General features: G+C 54.6%; 1 long non-coding RNA gene across 2 annotated transcripts in view; it reads left to right on the forward strand.

Annotated features, from left to right (window-relative positions):
- The first annotated feature begins 13,729 nt into the window (after positions 1–13,729).
- The window catches only part of LOC144805407 (uncharacterized), a 288,842-nt gene continuing 275,217 nt past the window's right edge, over positions 13,730–27,354 (forward strand). For both annotated transcript variants that reach the window (XR_013605509.1, XR_013605510.1), the window contains exon 1: positions 13,730–13,840. This is a non-coding gene — a long non-coding RNA (uncharacterized LOC144805407). The remainder of the gene's footprint in view (positions 13,841–27,354) is intronic.

Here is a 27,354-nt window from a genome sequence, read left to right on the forward strand (position 1 = left end):
AGAAAGTTCTCCTCTTGCTGTAAAGGGAAAAAATCATTTAAATACCTTTGAGCTTGTTTTAACTGCTTATGCGAACTTGGCTTAGAACTCTACCCATGAAATACCATTGTCTGTATTTCTTTAAAATCTCTACCAATACTATGCCGGCTGTATTATTTCTCGTTTTATTATATGCGTAATTACAATGTGTAATTCTAGGCATGTAATGATTTTAATTTTTGGAATATGAATTACTTACAACAGGTTAGCAGGAGGTTTAGGAGGACAGTTTCTCTTTCTTTCGTGTCCTTTTTGGGATTCTACTGACAAAAGAGCTGTGCTTAAAATCGACTGTTGCAATACACAACTACTCTCTGCAGTTTTAGTACATGGATGGGGAAGAAACTTGTTAATATTGAGTGTGCTTTATTGCCTTGTAAACTCAGGCGGAGTACTTTTTAATGATTTATGGGTTCGTAGCCTTTGTGATTTTTTTATGATTACACATTCCTGAGCAACAGATAAAACAGTGTGTGATGGATCATTCTTGGCCCGGCCTACAAAGAGATGAAGTGTGGTTAGGAGATAGCTCGCGGCATCACACACAATACACACATACTCACGCACACACACACATACAAATACACACATGCACACACGCGAACACACACACACACACACAAGCAAGCATGAACACACACACACTCACGCACACACATGTGTGCACATGGCATGCACATACTCATACACACACCTACATAGTCATACTCGCACGCACACATGCACACACACTGAAATGCACAGACACACAAATGCATAGACACGCGCAAGTGCATGCACACACACAAATCAGGACGCGGACTGCAGAGGAGACTCGTTTATATGGCGTGAAATCTCTCCTCATGGAGCGACTCTTGGGACCCCAGACCAGGAGACCTGCATTACTGGGGTTGGTAGAACTGCAGATACAACAGTGCAGGAAACGGATGGCTATTTGTGGTGTCTTATTTACAACTGATTTTACAATGTGCTTACACACATCTTTTTAGCTTATTCAGATAATAGTTTTCATTAAAACTAACAAATCCACACAATACAATTCACTTTTGCATATCCCTTTCATGTTGACCTACAACTTTTACGTGTCCTTTACAAACAACCACACATTTCACACTATCTCTAGACATTCCAAGCCCCACATACCGTGACGTTTTATTACTCCTACAAGATAACAATTTTTTTGTTGCCTTGTACTGTATTTAAACACAGAAGGGCAACATATCCGCACCTGTGGGAGCAAGGTCAGTAAGGGGTGAAAAACAACTGTAATCGTAAGGTTAAGCACAAGCCCCTGTAGCGGATGCCTTAGCCCATTTAGCTACCAAACTATCTGTCTGTGTGTCTGTGTATCTCTGTGTGTCTCAGTCTCTATGTGTGCAGGTCTGTCTCTGTGTGTGCATCTCTCTCGCCTTTGTCTCTGTGTCTGTGTGTATATCTGTCTGCGTGTGTTTTTTGCTGTGTGCGCGTTTTTGTATCTGTGTCTGTGTGTGCATCTCTATGTGCGGGTTTATGTCTCTCGGTACACATCTGTCTCTGTGCCTTTATCGGCGTGTATTTTTCTGTGTGTGCGTCTCTATCTCTGTGTGTGTCTCTGTGTGTGCGTCGCTATGTGTGCATTTGTCTCTGTAAGTACGTCTTTTCTCTGTGTGTGCATCTTTGTTTCTATGTGTTTCTGTCTTTGTGTGTGCGTCGCTATACGTGTGTCAGTCTCTATGTGTGCGTGTCTGTCTGTGCGTATGTTTCTATGTGCATGTCTATCTCTGTGTGCGTTTATGTTTGTTTGTTTCTATGTCTGTATCGGTGCATGTGTCTCTCTGTACGTTTGTCTCTGTGTATATGTCTACTGTTAGCCTCACTGGCAATGTAAACATGGCATTGGAACGCTATAATACACATACTTACTCCACAGATACGGACAAACCTGCCATTCCCTAACACATACAGTACACAAACCAGCAAACATATCCAGCTAAATATAAACAATGCCAAATTCTCTAACTATAACTAATGCGAGACCTGTTGCATTGCTTGTTTCTTTCTTATCTTTCTTTTTTCCATTTTCTTTTTTAGTTTTCTGAAAGAAAGGAGATGTGTGGAATATGAGTAGTTGAGTGGTATCTCCTTTGAGCCACCACAGTTCTTTTTGGCGCGTCTGTTCCCTACACTATGATATCGTAGGATTTTATGGAAGGGCCGTTAAGACAGTAGCGTGTGAAGAGCTGCAGCTCCACTGGGCCTGAAATAAATATCACTTTGTTAGTTCACCATAGGTCAAGTGTGGTATGCAAGACTTATGTTGCTCCCTTCACCACCCACCTACACTTTCTCCTCGCATGCAAACACACCATTTTCTTATAGTTTGGCACTGCCAAAATTCTGACAAAGGTGTACCTTATTTCATTTTAATTAAAATAGTATATATTGCATTTTTACAATACATTACAGTCATTAGATTCACATGTTACAGATTTGACACAGATCATACATAGGGTGTGACATCAGGAGGGGTGATCTTTCCCATATCTTTATTAAAGTTCGTGTCCTTTGAAGGTTCTGTGGGATTTACTGTTGGTGGCAGCAATAAATGTTTACATTTAAACTAAAGAAGGAATATCAACACAGTAACTTTTGCCTTGCCTGCAGTTTATAATTTTGAACTATAGTACGCTATAAATTCACTGTGGTATTGCTGCTGTAAAACCTTTATTGTGCCACTTAACAAAAATTGGTACAATAACACCGTTTAAAATCACAGTATTGTGTAAAATACAATATTATAAAATGTGGTGCTGCTAAGCCAGACAAGAATAGGCTTGCAACGTCTACTGCAAGAACTGTCCAGATACAGATACACAAAACAGAATTTACTAGAAATAAACAGCACAAAAACAAAAACCATGGTTATAACTCGACGCCACAAAGCATCACCAACCTTCATGATAGATAACGTCAAGCTAGAAGTGGTGGAAAGTTATAAGTATCTTGGGATACAACTGGACAAGCGCCTCAATTTCTCTACGCATCTCCACGGCATTGAAAACAAGCATTTACAATGCAACGGTCTCGCCTTTGCAAAAGTTAGAGCTATTGGCATTGTAAATGACAACATTTTTATTTATGTGTTGGTTTTGAAAACAGATAAATAAATGGCATTGTCATTTACAATGCCAATAGCTTAATCTCTCGCAAATGCTCTGTTTGTTTAATTAATTAGTTGTTTTCATATTGGGGATTTTTCCCGGTGTGTTGCAAACTGTAAGCAATTCCCACTTGGCACCCTCCAAGGCTTTAATTCTTTCTTCCTTGCCTACGCTCTATTTATTTTCTCCAATGTCGCTGGTGTCCACAAAGGCCACCTTACGTTGAATTTTTAGAATCTAAAGTGCCAGGCATACGAAACATAACCTTGTGAAAAATAAAATATACAGAAGGCGAACTTTAACTGATCACCTAACTAAATTTCACAAAAGCTTGGGCAATGAAAGAGAAAAGCAGCGTCCTGCAGCTGTCACGAGATGATCCTGGGGCCAGGGGGGCAGCAGTTGGTGTGTGGGCCTCTGGTCACACCTCGACCACTCCCTGGTCGCGTGCTCCATTCACAAATTTCAAAGCTTGTCGGTTTCCCTTCTCCTAGAGGCGTGCGCCTGCGGCGGGTGACCGCCCCTCGGAGGCGGCGCTTGGCTAGTGCCACCTCCCCTGCCAATAGTATTCACAGGGGAGGGGAGGCAGAGAAGGACTCGTTTCTGCGACCGACTCCCCTGTTTCAAACCTTCCTCTGGTGCCACTGACGCCGGCTGCTGCGTTTTCACCCAGTTCACCTGCGAGGACAAAGAGGCGCAGAGCGCCCAGGAGTCGGTGCACCCGCCGCGGGTAAGTCTCAGAGGAGGGCGCTGCAATGCTAGGAGGAGGGAACCGGTGACCCTGGGCAAGCGCACCTTGTCTCCCGCACCTTCCCTTTGCGTGCGCTGTACGGGCGCCGAACAACAATTGTATGCTCATTTCCTACCTGTTCCAATAACTTGTAATGTTTACCCACCTTTGTTTCTGGTCAGTTTCACTTTATTCCTGCGTGGCTACAGCGGGAATTAACTTCAGCCTTCCCGGCTCGCGGGTTTTGTTACGTGGTTCACAAATTGAATATTTTCATTACATTTGTTTTTTTTTTTTTATAATTCCTGACATTTTGAGACGGGGCGTAGATAGGCCTCGGCGGGGCAGGGGGTGCTGCTTCCAGGGGGAACCTATTCTATCTCATGCCTTCCCTTGGTGATGATATGGAGGGGGAGGGCGTTACGCCACTGCTTTGAGACTTCTAAAGTGCGAGCGGGAGACTTCACTCAAGCTCTCCTACTCCCTTACTTACACCTAGCGGTGCCACTGTTTTTTTTTAGTAAATTGGGCCTCATGTTTCATCATGTGTTGCACCTGACCAGCGCTCGGTCTGTGTTTACGTATGTATTTTGGGTGTATAGCAGAGCGCCGCACAAGTCACCTTTGCAATCAGCTCATATTGTGGTGGTGTTGCTGTACCCTGCATAGTAATTTCCCTAATCGAAAAGGGGTTACAGAAAAGTTAGTGTGTGTGTGTGTGCGCGTGTGTATGTGTGCAACGGCGGGGGGGTCTTGGTGCACTCGTGTGTGTGTGTGTATGTGTGTGTGTGCGCGTGTGTATGTGTGCAACGGCGGGGGGCTCGGTGCACTTGTGTGTGTGTGCGCGCGTGTGTGTATGTGTGCGACGGGGGGGTGTCTCTGTATGTATGTGTGCGTGCATGCATGGGCGCTCGTGTGTATGTTTCGGTGTGTGCGCATGCGTGTGTGTTGGGGCTTCCCAGGAGACAGGAGATGGTCACAGCAAGCGCGTTTGCGCACGCGTGGCCCACTCCGATCGCAATGCGCGTGGCCAGGTCCTGTCTACTGGAAAGCTGAGTCGCTAACAATAGGTCTCTGGCGAGACCGCGGTCAACGCCACGAGACCTAATAAGGAAAAAAGCAGAGAGGGATCAATTCACCACTTTATTTGTGTACATGGCACAGTCAATTGCCATGACATCAAAAAATGATTTTCTTTGTAAATCAACAACGTTTTTTCTTATAGTACACGACCCATGGGAAGGTGCTGGATGCACACACATATGTATATATATTGAAACATACATGTACATGAAACAACATATATGCAACACAAAAATGACAAAAAATCTAAATATCTTTCAAAATCACAAAAGACAACTATATACATTTATAATCACAACCCTTAAATATTCTACAAACACATGTACACTCCTTATTTCGGAGTTCTACACTCAGAGGAAGTACACTGAGCACCTGAGGTTTAGAACCTCCTATCCTATCCTAAGGCGCCTTAACCATAAGTAAACAAAGTGTATTATTATATATGGACTCCTCCTTATTTTGTCGACGGTGTTGCGGTCGCGTTTCAGCCTTTTGTTTCTTATGGCATCATCAGGACAAGGGTATATCTATAATAATAATTACAATATGACATTGAGATTACTCAATATGCCCATCTATCCCTACTGTCCCCATGCAGTGTCCAAAGAGCGAGGAGCCGACACCCATATCTGCTTCCTCGAGCTGGAATAGAAAAAGTGCACCCAGGGAAAAGGAAAGAAACAATTGTCTCAAAACGCCAAGGAAAAACCAAGAAAAACCTGCAAAATTTGAAAGCACAAGCGTTTGCACATCTCCAGACATGCCAACTGAAAGGTAAGAAAAAAATGTGCATTTGTGTTTCAAATGTTCGATCCTACAGCAGCACACTTCCAAAGCCCTTCCAGTGACCCCATACAAACCCCATACATGCCAGTGACCCCATACAAAGCCCATACATGCCAGTAACCCGATTCAAAGTCCCATTCTCCCGATTTTTTTTTTTAATCTCCCACTTTGCTCTCCTGAAATGTTGGCATGTATGCATCTCCCAAGTGTACCCCACTCATCCAACAAGGTGGAGTATGTTAAAAACGGGGCTTACCTGGTCCTTGCTCTTTACATCTCACAGCAAAGATGTGTGGTCCACATTACAATCCAACAGGAACCACAGTTTCCCGCCTCTTCCTGGTACTAAACTCTCCTATAAAGGACCGGGGAAACCTAATTAGCCTTAACAAGTGGGAGTCATTACAAATATAGCTTCTGCTCCTCTCACAAATGGCCTCACATAGACATGACATATATAGAAAAGGGTCATGCCTGGGTCTAACGCTCCACAGTCCATCGGCGTCTAAATGCACCACCCTGCTGCTCCCTAAACAAACATAGAACCCTGTATAAATATCAAGCCTGCAATTGATCGTCTAAGCCATTAAAAAACAATAATGTCAGCGAGTTTGACCCTACCTGGAGGGGATGCCTACTCCTCTTCCATCCGTGATTACTGCTCGGCATCTGAGACACTAATCACTGGATACACGCGCGAGACACCCCCCCTCACTACCGGGGTCAGCTCTCAAGGCCGACTTCCGGTCACGTGACTGACGCAGGGAACGCGCAAGACACCCACCCGTCACTACCGGGATCTGCTCTCAAGGCCAACTTCCGGTCACGTGACTGACGCAAGGAACGCGCAAGACACCCACCCATCACTACCGGTATCTGCTCTCAAGGCCGACATCCGGTCACGTGACTGACGCAAGGAACGCGCAAGACACCCACCCGTCACTACCGGGATCTGCTCTCAAGGCCGACTTCCGGTCACGTGACTGACGCAAGGAACGCACGAGACACTCCTCACTACCGTGATCTGCTCTCAAGGCCGACTTCCGGTCACGTGTCTGATGCAAGGAACGCGCGAGACACCCCTCACTACCGGGATCTGCTCTCAAGTCTGACTTCCGGTCACGTGACTGACGCAAGGAACGCGCGAGGCACTCCTCACTACCGGGATCTTGGGATAATGAAAAATTTCCTAGCTAACGTAACGGAAAGTTTCAATTCTATTAAGGACTAGGAGGCGAGGATTATGCAGTCCTTTCTTCTCTTTATTATAATAGCACTTCAAAGAAAAACCAATCAGCATAAAACAACTGAACCACAACTCCCATGAGCACATGGGGCACAGTGTCCATAGTAACCATCAGCCAATCACGATGCCGTCCGTCGTATAATTATCCATGACGTCCCTTCCTCTTACTCTTCTTCTCTGTGAGGAAAGAGCCCCAGGAACGCTCTTCAATTCTTCTGGTCTTGTCCTAAATTAAACAAGACAACCGTTATCCAGCTCTTCTTTTCCTAAAGAAATCAAAAAGAGGCAGTACACAGCATTTACAAGAATCACCCAAGCCATGCCATTGGAACAAAACTGAGATCTTGAACATGTACACACTTTATTATCCTGTTCCAACACGTGGAATAAATCGTAAACCAATACTTACTGAAGTACGAAGTTGTTCGGGTGGGTCGAGACCAGAGAGTCTCGGGAGGGATAATCCTCGCCTCCTAGTCCTTAATAGAATTGAAATTTTCCGTTACGTTAGCTAGGAAATTTTTCATTCTATGTCAGGACGGAGGCGAGGATTATGCAGTTTCAAAGCTTTTCCACCACTAGTTCCGCTGCGCCATAGATGGGCTTGAAGTAAAACTTTTTGAACGTGGATTCGGAGGACCAATCCGCCGCTGCCATGATGTCCTCTAGCCTACCGCCCACCTGAATGGCTGTAGAAGCCATTGCTCCACTCGTGGAGTGTGCTCCAAATCTAGTCACATCCACCCCCGCTTCAGTCATTATCCAACGGACCCAGCTAGCGATGGATGGAGCCGACACCGCCTTAAACGGCTTCTGCAGAGCGATGAGAAGCTGACGTTCTCCCGGAGGGCGGTACTCCGCCGTCATGACCTCATACGCCTTGAGACAGCGCACCACACACAGTTTTGGTTGATCCGGAAACGTCGGGTAGGACACCGATCTGATATTAGTTTTGGTCCGTCTAGCAACCGTGAAAGTAACTCCCTCCGGAGTGAACATCCTTGCCGTGATATCCAGTGCTCGCATGTCGGAGACACGCTTGCACGAAACCAGACACAATAGGATCGCCAACTTAGACGACAATTCCTTCCTGTTCAGATACTGGTTACCGCGCCAGGATGATGTTGACATCCCATAGATTACGATATCTGGGTTCCGGGGGCTTGGAAAGCCTAGCTCCCTTCATGAGTTTGCAAACCCAAGGATGTTCACCCGCCGGTTTTCGATCTATGTGGGCATGCTCTGCTGAAATGGCGGATCTGAAAGAGTTGACAGACCGATAGGCCAAACCCGATTGAGTCAATTCGGCCAGAAAATTTAGAATGTGGGTAACATCGGCCCCCACGGGTTTGGCGTGTCTTCCCAGACACCAACGACGCCACCGCTGCCAAGCCGATCGGTACCTTTTGACCGTACCTGGGGCCCAAGCTCTGCTGATGAGTTCCTCAGCGTCCGCCGAAAGACGTCCGTCTTGCCAACGTCCCCTGAAATCCTCCACGCCATGAGGTGTAAGGTCCCTTGAAGCACCAGCGGATGCCCCTCTCCCATGGGACCCGAAAGTAACGAAGGGAACAAGGGCAGTCGAATCGGTTAATCCCACGACAGTTCTAACAGAGGGGGAAACCAGGCCTGAGCCCGCCAGAAGGGGGTCACCAGGACCAGCGATGCTTGTTGACGGCGAACCTGCGCCGCTACTCGAGGAATCATTAGAAAGGGAGGGAACGCGTAAGCCTGTTCCAGCGACCAGTTCTGTAAAAATGCATCTACCGCCGTCGCCTCCGGGTCCGGCCTCCAGCTCACGAACCTCGGGAGTTGACGGTTGAGTCGGGAAGCGAACAGGTTACCGAGAACGGCCCCCAACTGGTCAATAAAGCCTGGAAGACGGCAGGGTGCAGTCGCCAGTCGCTGAAATCCTGGAAGTTCCTGGAATGCCAGTCCGCGATCGAGTTTTGCTTGCCCGGGAGATATTCCACCGACACCGAAATCCGCTTCTCCAGGCAATAGTGCCTGAAGTCTTTCGCCAGGTTTGCTAGGGCCCGGGACCGAGGTCCCCCCAGGCGATTTATGTATTGCACCGCTGACACGTTGTCCATGCGCAGCAGGATGCAGCACGATACCTGGTTCTGGGTCAGAGACTTCACCGCGAAGGAGCCCGCCAGGAGCTCCAGGCAGTTGATGTGAAGCTGAAGCTCCTCCTCCGACCAACGGCCCCGAATCGTGATCTCGCCGCAGCTGGCTCCCCAGCCCGCTCTTCTGGCATCCGATTCGATGATCAGGTCTGGGCTGGATCCGAAGATCGCTCTCCCGTTCCACGCACTCATGTGCTCTATCCACCAGCGCAACTCCGTCCTCGTTTCCTCCATGAGGGAGATGAGTTCAGAGTATGTGAGTCCCTTCCGGAGATGCTGTGCCTTCAATCGTTGGAGGGCCCTGTAGTGCAACGGGCCCAGAAAAATCACCTGAATCAAGGATGAGAGGAGACCCACGATCCGAGCCGGGTGCCGAAGGGAGATTCTGTCTCTCCGGAGGGTCTGGGAGAGTTCTTTGTAAATCTTGGTCACCTTCTGCTGCGGAAGGCTGAGGCAAGCCGTCTCCGAATCTATGAGGAAACCCAGAAAGGTCATCTGTCTCCTCGGAAGAAGCTCTGACTTCTGAGCATTCACCACAAACCCCAGGTCTTGGAGCAGAGCAATAGTCATGTTCAAGTTGGAACGAATTCGATCCGGCGACTGATCCATGATCAGGATGTCGTCGAGATAAATGATCATCCGGACGCCTCTCTCGCGAAGAGTCTCCACTACTGGCCGTCGGAGCTTCGTAAAGCACCATGGGGCCGACGAGAGGCCGAAGGGGAGTGCTTGAAACTCGAAGACCTCCCCATTCCATAAGAACTGTAGAAAGCGCCTGTGAGGTGGGAAGATCGGCACCGTGAGGTACGCATCCTTCAAGTCCAGGCGAACCATTCAGTCCCCCTGTAGGAGAATGTCGCGTAACAGATGGATTCCCTCCATCTTGAAGTGGCGGTAAACTAGCCACTCGTTGAATTCCCTTAGGTTGATAACCGGGCGAAACCCTTTGTCCTTTTTCTGGACTAGGAAAATTTTGCTCAAGAACCCCGAAGGGTGAAGGTAAGTTCTGCGGATCGCTCCATTCCTGAGGAGTTCCGACACCTCGTTTTCGATCAGAATCTTGTCTTCTGTGGAAAAAACCAAGGGGCGAGGGCGAACCCTCTGACAGGGAGTGCCATAGAACTCTATCCGGAAGCCCCTGACTGTCTGGAGGACCCAAGGGTCTGAAGAGATTTTGTACCAGTTGTGGAGATGATCCCGTAGCCTCCCCCCCAGAACGGACGGGGAAAAAAGGGTAACACTCACCGGATGGGCCTCCGGGTGCATTGGCTCTGCCGTAATAACCTCTGCCGCGCCCTTTGCCGGCGCCTCGACTAGGGTAGAAGTTCCCCTGGCGACCGTCCTTCCAGACGTTCTTACGGCGCTGCTGGTTCTTGTTATTAGGGCCTTGTTGGAATTGGCGGCCGGAGGAGCGACCCCGTCCTCTTCCGGCCCCAGCAAAAACCCGTCCAGGAAAAATCTTTTTAATGGACGTCTGCGCTCTGTCCAGAGCCGAAAAGGTAGTGACAAAATTATTCAACTCCTTTATGAAGGGCTCACCGAACAACTTGCCTTGTGCAATAGGCCCTGCCTCCGAGGTGGCTAGATCTCCCAGCTTAGGATCTATCTTGATGAGGAGAGACCTCCTCCGTTCCGCTGCCAACGTACAGTTCGCGTTGCCCAGGAAGCATAGAGCCCGCTGTGCCCAACCTGCCACGACCTCCGTGGACATCGCCGTCCCCGACTCCTTGGCCCTCTCGGCTAACTGGATGATCTGGGTCACGGGGCCCACGATGTCCAGGAGCTTATCCTGGCAGTTGCGCCAGGAATGATCTATGCCCTTCCTAGGGTCCTTAATAAATTTAGCGAAGAACGCATAAAGCTTCTCGTCGATGTCCGGGGTGGCCGCCACTCTGCCTTCCAGCTTCGGGCGAGGGCACTCTCCCCGCATGCGGGTCCGAACCTCCTTCTCCAGGGGTTGGCGAACTTTTCCCGCCACATACGCTGCGACCTTGGGATCAGGGGTCCATTCCGACGATCGTGGGTGGTAGATTTTAGTCGGATCAAACATATCGGGATATTTATCATCCCCTTCTATGGACCCCGAAGACTGAGACGCCGGGCGCCAGGGCCGCCCGGTATACTAATCCTCATCCTCCGAGGAGACATCGTCCTCGGTAACACCCTCTCCCTCCACGGGGAAACCATCCTCATGGTCTGAGTCCGGGGCGACCTCGTCGCCATCTTCTCCGGGGTAGAAACCCTCCCGGCAGGGTACATGTTTCAGCGTTCGCGCACTCTTACGGAAAGAGTCCCTCAAGCGGTCGAACTCCTCCAGGTGCCCCGCGTGACGCCTAGCTGGCTTTCTCCCTCCCCCGTGCGCACCTTTGGGTCCGCGGTCAACAGGCACTGCGTTACCGAACACCCCGGGGATACTTTGGGTGAGGGCATCCACTCTCTCCCGCAGGGGCGCCAGCACCGTGTCCAGTGCCTGAGAAAGCGCGCGACCAACCGCCGGAGGCAAGGGTTGGGTGCAGCAAAGTTCATCCGCCTCCTGAATGGGGGGTTTTGATTGTTCAGCAGACTGCATTCTGTGAGGGTGTGAGCACAAAAACACCTTATGCCTAAAATCCAAAAGGTAGCCCCCTCGCCGGTGCTCTGACAGCCTATCTGTCAAAAACTGCCTGCGGTAACTGTAAACCGCCACTAGGTGTCGTCGCACACACAGCGCGTCCAAGAAGCACCGAACCGGTGTCAAATGCGAGGGTTGGTGAGGCCGGTAACAGCCGGCCTCAGCGCGCACACCGAAGGATGAAAAGAACCGCGAGCGCAGCCTTCTCACAGCGGTGGCACCCCACAGAGCCGAGGAAGCACGAGGGTGCGCTTCACACAGTCCGCGCTATATCGGCGGTGACGGCGCAAGCAGCGCTCGTCGCTCGTCAACTGCCGACGGGCAAAACACAGAGAAAAGCGCACTACAGAAACAGCGCTATTGCACAGGCAGATAATAATACTAAATCACAATACGTCAGAGAGGAAAAATAGAGTGACTTATCTGACGAGCAGAGAAGAAAGAGGAAGAGGAAGGGACGTCATGGATAATTATACGACGGACGGCATCGTGATTGGCTGATGGTTACTATGGACATTGTGCCCCATGTGCTCATGGGAGTTGTGGTTCAGTTGTCATATGCTGATTGGTTTTTTCTTTGAAGTGCTATTATAATAAAGAGAAAAAAGGACTGCATAATCCTCGCCTCCGTCCTGACATAGAATATCAGAACACATCGCTCGTGCTAAATATCGAGCTGCAAGCATCCTCAATCACAAACCCAAGACATACGTATCAAAAATATACCAAATATCACAGCAGTGCGGGGGAGAGTGTCAAAATGAATCTCCGCACTCGGGCACAATCACTCTAAATATAAGTGAAAAACAAACGTTGGCAGAGCTGCCAGGGTTTCAGATTGCCATGTGTGGTATTTTCATAATTACAGCATAATTATGAGTGACATTTCAATGACTGAGAGTGACACTTTCTCGCGAGCAAAATCAAGCAATGACGACGAGGGAAAAATATAAATATCAGAAATGACAGCCATGTAAGCAAAGGCACTGCGCCAGCAGAAGCAAACTTTCATAGCAAAGCAAGTCAGTGCAAGAGCAGGAGATCATGCCTTGCTGCCATGCCTTCACTACAGAATCAGAGCAGACAGGGCTCGGAGGGACCGTGACCATCAGGAATCCCAGGGCTGAGGGGTTACTAAAGCATAAAAAATAAGATGGGAGACAAGCCCTTGAGGCCTCTGTCCCAGTCCACTGCTGCATCCGCTGAAGGCAGGCCCCTGCCCAACATCCGTTTACAATGAAGGACAAACTCAGCACTCATTTACAAAAAAAACATTCTGAGAAAAGCACTTGAATGAGAATAACATGCCTGAAAACAATGGCACAAGCGTCTAAGCGCCCTGATCCCTCTGGAGTGAAGTAGAGCTCACTCTGGCGCCGCCTCGACCTTTGACCCATGGTGTAGATTGTGTTTGTGATGCACCTGATGCACTTCCAGCCTCTGTCATTACCTGCAGCTGTGCTGCCTATATCATCCACCTTCCACCTAACAACACGTGTCAATGTTAAAGCGCTGCAGCCCCTCCAGGCGCTGTAAAGATAAAAGAAAGAAACAGAACAATCTCTGAGGCAAACACAAACAGTGGGTGGTTAGTGTACCTGCTGCGGACATGCGCAGTACAGCCATGGAGAGCTAACACATCTACGCATGCGCAGCAGTACCGTGGACCGAAGAGCTCCGGGCACAAGCAGTGCGACCGTGAGTGAGTAGTACACCTGCAGTGGGCATGCGCAAAAGAGCCGTCACTTAGGTAGGTACCGTAATGAGCACATGCGCAATACAACCGTGAGCGCAAACCTGCTATGGGCATGCGCAGTAGAGGTGTAGGGATTAGTATGCTTCATTGTAGACATGCGCAGTAGAGCCGTCACGGATTTCCATTCCTGCTGTAGACTGGCACCACGAGTGACTCATGTACCGCGCTGTGCGCGTGCGCTGTGCACGAGTACCTGACCCCGCGCACGTCCTTTGAAAGGTTATCGTCGCCCAGAGCTCCCTCTGGTCTCAGGATCGGTTCAGACTCGGAGCTTTCCCGCCGCAGACTCCCGAGAGGAGGGACGAGGAGGGACCGAGGAGGTGAGTCTGAGGGAGACCAGGGCCCATCACTGACGTCACTACTGACCCCCCAGCCCTGCTGACGTCCCTACTGACCCCCAGCCCTGCTGAAGTCACTACTGACCCCCCAGCCCTGCTGACATCACTACTGACCCCCCAGCCCTGCTGACGTCACTACTGACCCCCACCAGCCCTGCTGACGTCACCACTGACCCCCACCAGCCCTGCTGACATCACCACTGACCCCCCCAGCCCTGCTGACGTCACTACTGACCCCCACCAGTCCTGCTGACGTCACCACTGACCCCCCCCAGCCCTGCTGACGTCACCACTGACCCCCAGCCCTGCTGAAGTCACTACTGACCCCAACCAGCCCTGCTGACGTCACTACTGACCCCCCCAGCCCTGCTTACGTCACTACTGACCCCCAGCCCTGCTTACGTCACTACTGACCCCCAGCCCTGCTGAAGTCACTACTGACCCCCCCAGCCCTGCTGACGTCACTACTGACCCCCCCCCCCAGCCCTGCTGACGTCACTACTGACCCCCAGCCCTGCTGAAGTCACTACTGACCCCAACCAGCCCTGCTGACGTCACTACTGACCCCCCCAGCCCTGCTTACGTCACTACTGACCCCCAGCCCTGCTGAAGTCACTACTGACCCCCCAGCCCTGCTGACGTCACTACTGACCCCCCCAGCCCTGCTGACGTCACTACTGACCCCCCCAGCCCTGCTGACGTCACTACTGACCCCCAGCCCTGCTGAAGTCACTACTGACCCCAACCAGCCCTGCTTACGTCACTACTGACCCCCAGCCCTGCTTACGTCACTACTGACCCCCAGCCCTGCTGAAGTCACTACTGACCCCCCAGCCCTGCTGAAGTCACTACTGACCCCCCAGCCCTGCTGACGTCACTACTGACCCCCCCAGCCCTGCTTACGTCACTACTGACCCCCAGCCCTGCTGAAGTCACTACTGACCCCCCAGCCCTGCTGACGTCACCTCTGACCCCCACCAGCCCTGCTGACGTCACCACTGACCCCCACCAGCCCTGCTGACCCCATTACTGACCCCCACCAGCCCTGCTAACCCCACTACTGACCCCCAACAGCCCTGCTGACCCCACTACTGACCCCCCCAGCCTTGCTGCCCCCATTACTGACTCCCACCAGCCCTGCTGACGTCACCACTGACCCCCACCAGCCCTGCTGACATCACCACTGACCCCCCCAGCCCTGCTGACGTCACTACTGACCCCCACCAGTCCTGCTGACGTCACCACTGACCCCCCCCAGCCCTGCTGACGTCACCACTGACCCCCACCAGCCCTGCTGACATCACCACTGACCCCCACCAGCCCTGCTGACGTCACCACTGACCCCCACCAGCCCTGCTGACATCACCACTGACCCCCCCAGCCCTGCTGACGTCACTACTGACCCCCACCAGTCCTGCTGACGTCACCACTGACCCCCCCCCAGCCCTGCTGACGTCACCACTGACCCCCCCAGCCCTGCTGACGTCACCACTGACCCCCCCAGCCCTGCTGACGTCACTACTGACCCCCAGCCCTGCTGAAGTCACTACTGACCCCCACCAGCCCTGCTGACGTCACTACTGACCCCCCCAGCCCTGCTGACGTCACTACTGACCCCCCCAGCCCTGCTGACGTCACTACTGACCCCCGCCAGCCCTGCTGACGTCACTACTGACCCCCAGCCCTGCTGAAGTCACTACTGACCCCAACCAGCCCTGCTGACATCACTACTGACCCCCCCAGCCCTGCTTACGTCACTACTGACCCCCAGCCCTGCTTACGTCACTACTGACCCCCAGCCCTGCTTACGTCACTACTGACCCCCCCAGCCCTGCTGACGTCACTACTGACCCCCCCCAGCCCTGCTGACGTCACTACTGACCCCCAGCCCTGCTGAAGTCACTACTGACCCCAACCAGCCCTGCTGACGTCACTACTGACCCCCCCAGCCCTGCTTACGTCACTACTGACCCCCAGCCCTGCTTACGTCACTACTGACCCCCAGCCCTGCTGAAGTCACTACTGACCCCCCAGCCCTGCTGCCGTCACTACTGACCCCCCCAGCCCTGCTGACGTCACTACTGACCCCCCCAGCCCTGCTGACGTCACTACTGACCCCCAGCCCTGCTGAAGTCACTACTGACCCCAACCAGCCCTGCTTACGTCACTACTGACCCCCAGCCCTGCTTACGTCACTACTGACCCCCAGCCCTGCTGAAGTCACTACTGACCCCCCAGCCCTGCTGACGTCACTACTGACCCCCCCAGCCCTGCTTACGTCACTACTGACCCCCAGCCCTGCTGAAGTCACTACTGACCCCCCAGCCCTGCTGACGTCACCTCTGACCCCCACCAGCCCTGCTGACGTCACCACTGACCCCCACCAGCCCTGCTGACCCCATTACTGACCCCCACCAGCCCTGCTGCCCCATTACTGACCCCCCCAGCCCTGCTGACCCCACTACTGACCCCCCCCAGCCTTGCTGCCCCCATTACTGACTCCCACCAGCCCTGCTGCCCCCACTACTGACCCCCCACCAGCCCTGCTGACCCCACTACTGACCCCCCACCAGCCCTGCTGACCCCACTACTGACCCCCCACCAGCCCTGCTGACCCCACTACTGACCCCCAACAGCCCTGCTGACGTCACTACTGACCCCCACCAGCCCTGCTAACCCCACTACTGACCCCCAACAGCCCTGCTGACCCCACTACTGACCCCCCCAGCCCTGCTGCCCCCATTACTGACTCCCACCAGCCCTGCTGCCCCCACTACTGACCCCCCACCAGCCCTGCTGACCCCACTACTGACCCCCCACCAGCCCTGCTGACCCCACTACTGACCCCCAACTGCCCTGCTGACGTCACTACTGACCCCCACCAGCCCTGCTGACCCCACTACTGACCCCCACCAGCCCTGCTGACCCCACTACTGACCCCCAACTGCCCTGCTGACCCCACTACTGACCCCCACCAGCCTTGCTGACCCATTGCTGACCCGTACGCATCTAAGACCCTCCTATTAAAAAATTAATTTGACATTTGTAAAGAGAAAAGCAACAATGTGTTTATAAAATGAAAAAGTTAATAGTTACTGGACTTCTCTCTCGCAGTAAATCTATAGGGGTCTGCCATAAACAATTCACTGTTTGTCTTTTGCTAATCATGTCTATCTCTGTTCTTTTAGAGTATGTAATGAGAGTAGTAGTATGTATGAAGGAATGAATGTAATGAGGACAAGATATGTAGCTTGGGTTTCTTTTTCTTATGTTTAATCAAATTTCGCTTAGACTGATCAAATTGAACATGTCACTTCCATTGTGTATGTAAAGAAAATGTTAAGTATTTATCATGAACAAAATAGAATGAATGAATAAATGGAAAAAATAATAAAAAAATATATTTTTTGAATAAATATAATGTCTTTTTCATATATTTAGCATCCTTTCTTTGAAAGTGTTTGTGAAGATTATCACTGTATAAAAACATATAGGTCTGTCAGAGGTACTCTTTTGCTCCCACTACTGACCCCTACCAGCCCTGGTGACCCCACTACCGACCCCCACCAGCCCTGGTGACGTCTCTACTGACACCCCACCAGCCCCGCTGACGTCACTACTGACCCCCACCAGCCCTGCTGACCCCACAAATGACCCCGACCAGCCCTGCTGACCCCACTACTGACCCCCACCAGCCCTGGTGATGTCTCTACTGACACCCCACCAGCCCTGCTGCCCCCTTTACTGACCCCGACCAGCCCTGCTGACCCCATTACTGACCCTCACCAGCCCTGCTGACCCCATTACTGACCCCCACCAGCCCTGGTGACCCCACTACTGACCCCCACCAGCCCTGCTGACCAATTCCTGACCCCCACCAGCCCTGCTGACCCCACTACTGACCCCTACCAGCCCTGCTGACCCCACTACTGACCCCTACCAGCCCTGGTGACCCCACTACTGACCCCCACCAGCCCTGGTGACGTCTCTGACACCCCACCAGCCCTGCTGCCCCCTTTACTGACCCCGACCAGCCCTGCTGCCCCCATTACTGACCCCCCACTACTGACCCCCACCAGCCCTGGTGACGTCTCTACTGACACCCCACCAGCCCTGCTGCCCCCTTTACTGACCCCGACCAGCCCTGCTGACCCCATTACTGACCCTCACCAGCCCTGCTGACCCCATTACTGACCCCCACCAGCCCTGCTGACGTCACTACTGATCCCCACCAGCCCTTCTGACCCATTCCTGACCCCCACCAGCCCTGCTGACCCCACTACTGACCCCCCACCAGCCCTGCTGACCCCACAACTGACCCAACCAGCCCTGGTGACCCCACTACTGACCCCCACCAGCCCAGGTGACGTCTCTACTGACACCCCACCAGCCCGGCTAACATCACTACTGACCCCGACCAGCCCTGCTGCCCCAATTACTGACCCCCCCAGCCCTGCTGATGACACTACTGACCCCCACCAGCCCTGGTGACGTCACTACAGACACCCCACCAGCCCTGCTGCCCCCATTAATGACCCCCATCCCTGCTGAACCCACTACTGACCCCCGACTAGCCCTGGTTACCCCACTACTGACCCCCACCAGCCCTGGTGACGTCACTACCGACACCCCACCAGCCCTGCTGCCCCCATTACTGACCCCAGCCCTGCTGACGTCACTACTGACCCCCACCAGCCCTGCTGACCCCACTACTGACCCCCACCAGCCCTGGTGACGTCTCTACTGACACCCCACCAGCCCTGCTGCCCCCATTACTGACCCCCCACTACTGACCCCCGACCAGCCCTGCTGCCCCCTTTACTGACCCCGACCAGCCCTGCTGACCCCATTACTGACCCTCACCAGCCCTGCTGACCCCATTACTGACCCCCACCAGCCCTGCTGACGTCACTACTGACCCCCACCAGCCCTGCTGACCCCACTACTGACCCCCACCAGCCCTGGTGACATCTCTACTGACACCCCACCAGCCCTGCTGCCCCCATTACTGACCCCCACTACTGACCCCCGACCAGCCCTGCTGCCCCCTTTACTGACCCCGACCAGCCCTGCTGACCCCATTACTGACCCTCACCAGCCCTGCTGACCCCATTACTGACCCCCACCAGCCCTGCTGATGTCACTACTGACCCCCACCAGCCCTGCTGACCCCACTACTGACCCCCACCAGCCCTGCTGACCCCACAACTGACCCGACCAGCCCTGCTGACCCATTACTGACCCCGACCAGCCCTGCTGACCCATAACTGACCCCGACCAGCCCTGCTGACCCCATTACTGACCCTCACCAGCCCTGCTGACCCCATTACTGACCCCCCACCAGCCCTGCTGACGTCACTACTGACCCCCACCAGCCCTGCTGACCCATTCCTGACCCCCACCAGCCCTGCTGACGTCACTACTGACCCCCACCAGCCCTGCTGACCCCACAAATGACCCCGACCAGCCCTGCTGACCCCACTACTGACCCCCACCAGCCCTGGTGGCGTCTCTACTGACACCCCACCAGCCCTGCTGCCCCCTTTACTGACCCCGACCAGCCCTGCTGACCCCATTACTGACCCTCACCAGCCCTGCTGACCCCATTACTGACCCCCACCAGCCCTGGTGACCCCACTACTGACCCCCACCAGCCCTGCTGACCCATTCCTGACCCCCACCAGCCCTGCTGACCCCACTACTGACCCCCACCAGCCCTGCTGACCCCACTACTGACCCCTACCAGCCCTGGTGACCCCACTACTGACCCCCACCAGCCCTGGTGACGTCTCTGACACCCCACCAGCCCTGCTGCCCCCTTTACTGACCCCGACCAGCCCTGCTGCCCCCATTACTGACCCCCCACTACTGACCCCCACCAGCCCTGGTGACGTCTCTACTGACACCCCACCAGCCCTGCTGCCCCCTTTACTGACCCCGACCAGCCCTGCTGACCCCATTACTGACCCTCACCAGCCCTGCTGACCCCATTACTGACCCCCACCAGCCCTGCTGACGTCACTACTGATCCCCACCAGCCCTTCTGACCCATTCCTGACCCCCACCAGCCCTGCTGACCCCACCACTGACCCCCCCAGCCCTGCTGACGTCACTACTGACCCCCCCAGCCCTGCTGACGTCACTACTGACCCCCAGCCCTGCTGAAGTCACTACTGACCCCAACCAGCCCTGCTGACGTCACTACTGACCCCCCCAGCCCTGCTTACGTCACTACTGACCCCCAGCCCTGCTTACGTCACTACTGACCCCCAGCCCTGCTTACGTCACTACTGACCCCCCCAGCCCTGCTGACGTCACTACTGACCCCCCCCAGCCCTGCTGACGTCACTACTGACCCCCAGCCCTGCTGAAGTCACTACTGACCCCAACCAGCCCTGCTGACGTCACTACTGACCCCCCAGCCCTGCTTACGTCACTACTGACCCCCAGCCCTGCTTACGTCACTACTGACCCCCAGCCCTGCTGAAGTCACTACTGACCCCCCAGCCCTGCTGCCGTCACTACTGACCCCCCCAGCCCTGCTGACGTCACTACTGACCCCCCCCAGCCCTGCTGACGTCACTACTGACCCCCAGCCCTGCTGAAGTCACTACTGACCCCAACCAGCCCTGCTTACGTCACTACTGACCCCCAGCCCTGCTTACGTCACTACTGACCCCCAGCCCTGCTGAAGTCACTACTGACCCCCCAGCCCTGCTGACGTCACTACTGACCCCCCCAGCCCTGCTTACGTCACTACTGACCCCCAGCCCTGCTGAAGTCACTACTGACCCCCCAGCCCTGCTGACCTCACCTCTGACCCCCACCAGCCCTGCTGACGTCACCACTGACCCCCACCAGCCCTGCTGACCCCATTACTGACCCCCACCAGCCCTGCTGCCCCATTACTGACCCCCACCAGCCCTGCTAACCCCACTACTGACCCCCAACAGCCCTGCTGACCCCACTACTGACCCCCCCAGCCTTGCTGCCCCCATTACTGACTCCCACCAGCCCTGCTGCCCCCACTACTGACCCCCCACCAGCCCTGCTGACCCCACTACTGACCCCCCACCAGCCCTGCTGACCCCACTACTGACCCCCCACCAGCCCTGCTGACCCCACTACTGACCCCCAACAGCCCTGCTGACGTCACTACTGACCCCCACCAGCCCTGCTAACCCCACTACTGACCCCCAACAGCCCTGCTGACCCCACTACTGACCCCCCCAGCCCTGCTGCCCCCATTACTGACTCCCACCAGCCCTGCTGCCCCCACTACTGACCCCCCACCAGCCCTGCTGACCCCACTACTGACCCCCCACCAGCCCTGCTGACCCCACTACTGACCCCCAACTGCCCTGCTGACGTCACTACTGACCCCCACCAGCCCTGCTGACCCCACTACTGACCCCCACCAGCCCTGCTGACCCCACTACTGACCCCCAACTGCCCTGCTGACCCCACTACTGACCCCCACCAGCCCTGCTGACCCATTGCTGACCCGTACGCATCTAAGACCCTCCTATTAAAAAATGAATTTGACATTTGTAAAGAGAAAAGCAACAATGTGTTTATAAAATGAAAAAGTTAATAGTTACTGGACTTCTCTCTCGCAGTAAATCTATAGGGGTCTGCCATAAACAATTCACTGTTTGTCTTTTGCTAATCATGTCTATCTCTGTTCTTTTAGAGTATGTAATGAGAGTAGTAGTATGTATGAAGGAATGAATGTAATGAGGACAAGATATGTAGCTTGGGTTTCTTTTTCTTATGTTTAATCAAATTTCGCTTAGACTGATCAAATTGAACATGTCACTTCCATTGTGTATGTAAAGAAAATGTTAAGTATTTATCATGAACAAAATAGAATGAATGAATAAATGGAAAAAATAATAAAAAAATATATTTTTTGAATAAATATAATGTCTTTTTCATATATTTAGCATCCTTTCTTTGAAAGTGTTTGTGAAGATTATCACTGTATAAAAACATATAGGTCTGTCAGAGGTACTCTTTTGCTCCCACTACTGACCCCTACCAGCCCTGGTGACCCCACTACCGACCCCCACCAGCCCTGGTGACGTCTCTACTGACACCCCACCAGCCCCGCTGACGTCACTACTGACCCCCACCAGCCCTGCTGACCCCACAAATGACCCCGACCAGCCCTGCTGACCCCACTACTGACCCCCACCAGCCCTGGTGATGTCTCTACTGACACCCCACCAGCCCTGCTGCCCCCTTTACTGACCCCGACCAGCCCTGCTGACCCCATTACTGACCCTCACCAGCCCTGCTGACCCCATTACTGACCCCCACCAGCCCTGGTGACCCCACTACTGACCCCCACCAGCCCTGCTGACCAATTCCTGACCCCCACCAGCCCTGCTGACCCCACTACTGACCCCTACCAGCCCTGCTGACCCCACTACTGACCCCTACCAGCCCTGGTGACCCCACTACTGACCCCCACCAGCCCTGGTGACGTCTCTGACACCCCACCAGCCCTGCTGCCCCCTTTACTGACCCCGACCAGCCCTGCTGCCCCCATTACTGACCCCCCACTACTGACCCCCACCAGCCCTGGTGACGTCTCTACTGACACCCCACCAGCCCTGCTGCCCCCTTTACTGACCCCGACCAGCCCTGCTGACCCCATTACTGACCCTCACCAGCCCTGCTGACCCCATTACTGACCCCCACCAGCCCTGCTGACGTCACTACTGATCCCCACCAGCCCTTCTGACCCATTCCTGACCCCCACCAGCCCTGCTGACCCCACTACTGACCCCCCACCAGCCCTGCTGACCCCACAACTGACCCAACCAGCCCTGGTGACCCCACTACTGACCCCCACCAGCCCAGGTGACGTCTCTACTGACACCCCACCAGCCCGGCTAACATCACTACTGACCCCGACCAGCCCTGCTGCCCCAATTACTGACCCCCCCAGCCCTGCTGATGACACTACTGACCCCCACCAGCCCTGGTGACGTCACTACAGACACCCCACCAGCCCTGCTGCCCCCATTAATGACCCCCATCCCTGCTGAACCCACTACTGACCCCCGACTAGCCCTGGTTACCCCACTACTGACCCCCACCAGCCCTGGTGACGTCACTACTGACACCCCACCAGCCCTGCTGCCCCCATTACTGACCCCAGCCCTGCTGACGTCACTACTGACCCCCACCAGCCCTGCTGACCCCACTACTGACCCCCACCAGCCCTGGTGACGTCTCTACTGACACCCCACCAGCCCTGCTGCCCCCATTACTGACCCCCCACTACTGACCCCCGACCAGCCCTGCTGCCCCCTTTACTGACCCCGACCAGCCCTGCTGACCCCATTACTGACCCTCACCAGCCCTGCTGACCCCATTACTGACCCCCACCAGCCCTGCTGACGTCACTACTGACCCCCACCAGCCCTGCTGACCCCACTACTGACCCCCACCAGCCCTGGTGACATCTCTACTGACACCCCACCAGCCCTGCTGCCCCCATTACTGACCCCCACTACTGACCCCCGACCAGCCCTGCTGCCCCCTTTACTGACCCCGACCAGCCCTGCTGACCCCATTACTGACCCTCACCAGCCCTGCTGACCCCATTACTGACCCCCACCAGCCCTGCTGACGTCACTACTGACCCCCACCAGCCCTGCTGACCCCACTACTGACCCCCACCAGCCCTGCTGACCCCACAACTGACCCGACCAGCCCTGCTGACCCATTACTGACCCCGACCAGCCCTGCTGACCCATAACTGACCCCGACCAGCCCTGCTGACCCCATTACTGACCCTCACCAGCCCTGCTGACCCCATTACTGACCCCCCACCAGCCCTGCTGACGTCACTACTGACCCCCACCAGCCCTGCTGACCCATTCCTGACCCCCAAACCAAAAATATCAACAAAGGGAGTGAAGAGGTGGTGCAACAAGGCACCGCGGTGGGCTAATCCTCCTCTTATGAACGTCTAAATAATCAACAAAGACCACCTGAAACAGACATACAATACATATTCCGATGGTGTTGGAATACACTCAGTGTGTTAAAATACCCCTCACACACCAAAAGGGCCCTTGGTGTCATGCTTCATCATCGGGGTCTTCCCGCCCCCGCTGCGGGACGGGGCAGTGCTGCGACAAGCGGCTACGCCGGAGCACCTTTTAATTGTGAGTACTATGTGAGTGATAATGGAGTGAGTGTCAGTGAGGTCAGAAGTGATGAACAGTGAAATTAAAGTTAAAAAATACCTGGCCTGGTGTTTAGAAAAAATTATTTAATAGGCACTGGCTGGTATCGTTAAAAGGGGTGAGGCGGAGTGCAAGATCGGGTTACTAGTCTTGCTCTCCTGTGTGGGTCAACATGTTTCGGGGCGACATGCCCCTTCGTCAGGACCGGGATGTATAGATCCCCCTGTCACTCACTAATGCGCTCCCACAGATAGAGAGTGTTGTGTTTGATCAATGTGTATAAATAATTTAAATACACGTGAAAGAAGCTCGGTCAGTAATACTGATGATGTAAGCTTATTGAATGATGAGACAATGCCCCATGAGCCAAGCTGGGCGAAGGGTATAGAGGGTCCAATCAACCCCCACACCTCAGTGCTTCCTCCTTCGTCAGTGGCTTCCTGACGAAGGAGGAAGCACTGAGGTGTGGGGGTTGATTGGACCCTCTATACCCTTCGCCCAGCTTGGCTCATGGGGCATTGTCTCATCATTCAATAAGCTTACATCATCAGTATTACTGACCGAGCTTCTTTCACGTGTATTTAAATTATTTATACACATTGATCAAACACAACACTCTCTATCTGTGGGAGCGCATTAGTGAGTGACAGGGGGATCTATACATCCCGGTCCTGACGAAGGGGCATGTCGCCCCGAAACATGTTGACCCACACAGGAGAGCAAGACTAGTAACCCGATCTTGCACTCCGCCTCACCCCTTTTAACGATACCAGCCAGTGCCTATTAAATAATTTTTTCTAAACACCAGGCCAGGTATTTTTTAACTTTAATTTCACTGTTCATCACTTCTGACCTCACTGACACTCACTCCATTATCACTCACATAGTACTCACAATTAAAAGGTGCTCCGGCGTAGCCGCTTGTCGCAGCACTGCCCCGTCCCGCAGCGGGGGCGGGAAGACCCCGATGATGAAGCATGACACCAAGGGCCCTTTTGGTGTGTGAGGGGTATTTTAACACACTGAGTGTATTCCAACACCATCGGAATATGTATTGTATGTCTGTTTCAGGTGGTCTTTGTTGATTATTTAGCCATTCCTGACCCCCACCAGCCCTGCTGACGTCACTACTGACCCCCACCAGCCCTGCTGACCCCACAAATGACCCCGACCAGCCCTGCTGACCCCACTACTGACCCCCACCAGCCCTGGTGGCGTCTCTACTGACACCCCACCAGCCCTGCTGCCCCCTTTACTGACCCCGACCAGCCCTGCTGACCCCATTACTGACCCTCACCAGCCCTGCTGACCCCATTACTGACCCCCACCAGCCCTGGTGACCCCACTACTGACCCCCACCAGCCCTGCTGACCCATTCCTGACCCCCACCAGCCCTGCTGACCCCACTACTGACCCCCACCAGCCCTGCTGACCCCACTACTGACCCCTACCAGCCCTGGTGACCCCACTACTGACCCCCACCAGCCCTGGTGACGTCTCTGACACCCCACCAGCCCTGCTGCCCCCTTTACTGACCCCGACCAGCCCTGCTGCCCCCATTACTGACCCCCCACTACTGACCCCCACCAGCCCTGGTGACGTCTCTACTGACACCCCACCAGCCCTGCTGCCCCCTTTACTGACCCCGACCAGCCCTGCTGACCCCATTACTGACCCTCACCAGCCCTGCTGACCCCATTACTGACCCCCACCAGCCCTGCTGACGTCACTACTGATCCCCACCAGCCCTTCTGACCCATTCCTGACCCCCACCAGCCCTGCTGACCCCACCACTGACCCCCCCAGCCCTGCTGACGTCACTACTGACCCCCACCAGTCCTGCTGACGTCACCACTGACCCCCCCCAGCCCTGCTGACGTCACCACTGACCCCCACCAGCCCTGCTGACATCACCACTGACCCCCACCAGCCCTGCTGACGTCACCACTGACCCCCACCAGCCCTGCTGACATCACCACTGACCCCCCCAGCCCTGCTGACGTCACTACTGACCCCCACCAGTCCTGCTGACGTCACCACTGACCCCCCCCAGCCCTGCTGACGTCACCACTGACCCCCCCAGCCCTGCTGACGTCACCACTGACCCCCCCAGCCCTGCTGACGTCACTACTGACCCCCAGCCCTGCTGAAGTCACTACTGACCCCCACCAGCCCTGCTGACGTCACTACTGACCCCCCCAGCCCTGCTGACGTCACTACTGACCCCCCCAGCCCTGCTGACGTCACTACTGACCCCCCCAGCCCTGCTGACGTCACTACTGACCCCCAGCCCTGCTGAAGTCACTACTGACCCCAACCAGCCCTGCTGACGTCACTACTGACCCCCCCAGCCCTGCTTACGTCACTACTGACCCCCAGCCCTGCTTACGTCACTACTGACCCCCAGCCCTGCTTACGTCACTACTGACCCCCCCAGCCCTGCTGACGTCACTACTGACCCCCCCCAGCCCTGCTGACGTCACTACTGACCCCCAGCCCTGCTGAAGTCACTACTGACCCCAACCAGCCCTGCTGACGTCACTACTGACCCCCCCAGCCCTGCTTACGTCACTACTGACCCCCAGCCCTGCTTACGTCACTACTGACCCCCAGCCCTGCTGAAGTCACTACTGACCCCCCAGCCCTGCTGCCGTCACTACTGACCCCCCCAGCCCTGCTGACGTCACTACTGACCCCCCCAGCCCTGCTGACGTCACTACTGACCCCCAGCCCTGCTGAAGTCACTACTGACCCCAACCAGCCCTGCTTACGTCACTACTGACCCCCAGCCCTGCTTACGTCACTACTGACCCCCAGCCCTGCTGAAGTCACTACTGACCCCCCAGCCCTGCTGACGTCACTACTGACCCCCCCAGCCCTGCTTACGTCACTACTGACCCCCAGCCCTGCTGAAGTCACTACTGACCCCCCAGCCCTGCTGACGTCACCTCTGACCCCCACCAGCCCTGCTGACGTCACCACTGACCCCCACCAGCCCTGCTGACCCCATTACTGACCCCCACCAGCCCTGCTGCCCCATTACTGACCCCCACCAGCCCTGCTAACCCCACTACTGACCCCCAACAGCCCTGCTGACCCCACTACTGACCCCCCCAGCCTTGCTGCCCCCATTACTGACTCCCACCAGCCCTGCTGCCCCCACTACTGACCCCCCACCAGCCCTGCTGACCCCACTACTGACCCCCCACCAGCCCTGCTGACCCCACTACTGACCCCCCACCAGCCCTGCTGACCCCACTACTGACCCCCAACAGCCCTGCTGACGTCACT

The sequence above is a fragment of the Lissotriton helveticus genome, assembly GCF_964261635.1.
Source record: "Lissotriton helveticus chromosome 1_1 unlocalized genomic scaffold, aLisHel1.1 SUPER_1_unloc_1, whole genome shotgun sequence".
Taxonomy (NCBI): domain Eukaryota; kingdom Metazoa; phylum Chordata; class Amphibia; order Caudata; family Salamandridae; genus Lissotriton; species Lissotriton helveticus.